The sequence below is a fragment of the Haemaphysalis longicornis genome, unplaced genomic scaffold, assembly GCF_048455015.1.
Source record: "Haemaphysalis longicornis isolate Haplotype H1 unplaced genomic scaffold, Haemaphysalis longicornis Haplotype H1 scaffold_1, whole genome shotgun sequence".
Classification (NCBI taxonomy): Eukaryota; Metazoa; Arthropoda; class Arachnida; order Ixodida; family Ixodidae; genus Haemaphysalis; species Haemaphysalis longicornis.
This window is the reverse complement of record NW_027526203.1, coordinates 74,486,942-74,489,959: the sequence shown is the minus strand read 5'-3', so window position 1 is coordinate 74,489,959 and position 3,018 is coordinate 74,486,942. Positions and strand designations below refer to the sequence as shown.

The 3,018-nt window shown below is 46.0% G+C and overlaps 1 non-coding gene across 1 annotated transcript; it reads right to left on the bottom strand.

The window, feature by feature from the left end:
- Positions 1 to 1,882: 1,882 nt before the first annotated feature.
- Trnaw-cca (transfer RNA tryptophan (anticodon CCA)) lies at positions 1,883 to 1,954 on the bottom strand. Its single transcript has one exon. It is a non-coding gene; the product is annotated as a tRNA-Trp (tRNA).
- Between the last annotated feature and the right edge of the window lie 1,064 nt (positions 1,955 to 3,018).

The following is a 3,018-nucleotide window of genomic DNA, read 5'->3' as shown; positions in this document are numbered from 1 at the left end:
TTAATTAATTGTTCAGTAAACATGCGTACCCTGTTCAACACAGTCGCAAGAAATCCCGGCCACACGCCAGTATTTGCCTTCGCGTGTGAGCGATGTGTCGAACCAATTTAATGAAACTGCATTTGATAATTCGGAACTTTCGCTAATAAAAACTCCTGGATCGGCAACTCTCAGTGGAGCTTTTCTGCCCTTTAATGCTCAAGGTGGGCAAATAAGTTATTTTTAATCGTATACCTTTTGTTTAGGGATGGGCGGCTACGGTGTTGTCGAATATTCGGTCGAATATCTCTGTATTCCTTATTCGCTTCGATCCGAATGCAGATATTCGATACTACACTTCGATATTCGATACTACACATGTATTCGGCGCTCCCGAATAGCTTGCCAAGAACTGAGCTTCTAGGTCAATCCTTCGAGATGTCGTCCCAGGCTTGTCGCAAGACCCCACCAACGCGGACATGTCTATCACCAGTGCCAAGTTGTTCCTTGCCCAGGGGCTGGATGAGCTGTCGGCCGTCCTTCTCAGCCCTTTTCGTTCAAAGATGGGACTGAAACGACACCGTAGCCGACATAGCGGCACCAAGCCGGTACCATTGTACTTCCGATTCGACATGAAATTCAGTACGCTTGAAACCACAACATACACCAGCTCGTTTAGATCATATGCATAAAGTAGCAGTGCCATCTTGCTGAACCAACCATTTGTTTCATTCATACATTAATCGTACATCCATTGAATGGAACCACCTTTCCGCAGTCCCGGCCGCCATCCCAGACCACCAATTATTTAAAAACACTTTAGCCAATTAATACTGTGCAACCAGAATTAATTTCTTGTATGGTATAATGAAACACTTCTATTCTATTCTTTTTGTAGCCACTCCCCCTTGTAATACCGTATGGTCCTGACGGAAGCAATGAGTAAATAAATATTTGTCCTTGTCGTTCCCGAAAATGAGAACATTAAGAATACCCGAGGAAAAACATCAATGCATAACATAAGTGATATTCGAGGTGTTCTCTTAATTAACTATACATGGCCGCTTGATATTTGCGATAATAAATAAAGGAATTGCGCACTGAAAACAACGTTTTGACCCAAAACTACAAAAAGCGCTCGCGCGAGCCTCGACCTTGTGGCAGTGTTCCAAGTTCAACAGCTATAAAATGTTCAGGTAGATGGCGCGAGCTGTGGAACGGGTGAATATTGAACTGCCTTGAGCAAAGCAAATCTCGTGTTTATTGTGCGAGGAGGGAAAGGGGGGGGGGGGGGGCGTGGAGGAGGAGCTCGAGAGGAAGGCAGGGGAGAGAAGCGGGGGAGGCAGAAGAATATTGACGACATTTGCAGCAAAGTGAGCAGACAAATATTTGGTTGGCCAAATATTTGGCCAACCAAACATTGGACCAAATACGCCAACGTATTCCTTTAAGTGTTTGTGTATACCTCACACCGATTTTCGCACCTCGCACACCCCATGAAACGAAGAGACTCAACGCCTCCGCATTAAAATTCGTCGTCAAGGTCGGGTTATCAAGTCATCCCAGCTGTAAAACGTGACGTAACTTTGTCATTTTGTACATATAGTAAGTCCGTGAGTTAAAGCCGTTCTATTGGGGACCCACCCTTGCACAACCAGGGTATCTATTTGAAAGGTATATCACAGGATGGCATGTAAAAATTTTCTTGGGAACTGAACTTCCTTTTAGCAAGTCTTGAACGATGGTATACTGAACATAGCGAAAATACGTGGCGCAAATAGCAATTGGACACCTAAGGTCCCTTTATTTCGACGGGTTCCATAAATTGGGCTCGATATCATGCACGGCCCGTGAAAACCCATGTAGATTGTGACTATCCGGTCTGAAAAAAAAAAGAAAACATGGACCCGGACGTGATTCGAACACGCAACCTTCTGATCTGGAGTCAGACGCGCTACCATTGCGCCACCGGGTCAGTATGCTGGCCCAGTTAAAAAAAACAAAACAAAAACAAAAACATGAGCCATCGCATTTCGCAGGAATGAAAAGGCATGCTCATGGCTTGTAGACGCATAAAGTTCGCCTGATCGCTTCCGTTTCGAGCGCGTTCGCAACGAGAGCGACGGCGCTGATTCATGAGGCGTGTTCAACGCGCTAAGCGCGTCTCTTCTGGGTTCCGATTTTGAAGCAGCATTGGGCCCACTCAACTACCGACGCGTTTACAACGAAGGCAAGACGTGAATTCCGCCACCGTTCTCCTGCCCCAACAACAAGAAAGCAAGCGTTGCCCGCATACGAGTCAGCCGCCATGTGCGATCGTGACTACTGCTGTTGAGTCCCATGGAAGACAATAACGAACAACAGCAAATAATGTGTAGTTATCTAAACAAATATAGGTGAATAAAGAAAAACTGGAGGTTGAGGAAAATAAATTCCATGCCAGATGACTGCACTCATCGTATCAATGCGATGCAACTTCGGTTTGAAAGCGGTTCCCGTCAATTAGAAGGACACTGAAGACAACTAGCCGGGTGCTTCCAGACGAAAGTCAGATCAGGTTATGCGGCTTAACGTGCCGTAGCTACACCTGAGCTATCAGGTGCGCTGTAGAGGAGGGCTCAGGAATAAGTTGCACAACCTGGGTATCTTTAACCTGCGCTGAAATCTCAACACACCGGGATTTTCGCTTTTCCCCTCCATCTGAGACAGAGAGCAAGCGAGCGAGAGAGAGAGAGAGAGAGAGAGAAATAACTTCAATGACAGAGAGAAAGCCCGACCCGCGCTTGGATTACTACTCTATATGGAAATGAAACAGCGAAAATCTGAAAGGCAGCCACCGCGGCGGGGACGGAACCCGCGTTCATCCTGGCCCTATACACCAGCCATCTCCATTGTCTTTTGTTTTGCATCACTTTTACTTTTAGTCACATGTTCTAGTATTTACGGTCTCATCACAATTCAGTAACTTCTTTTTGCGCTCTTTGCCCATAGTCGGCCTTGCGCCAATAAAACCCAACTATCATCATCATCATCATCATC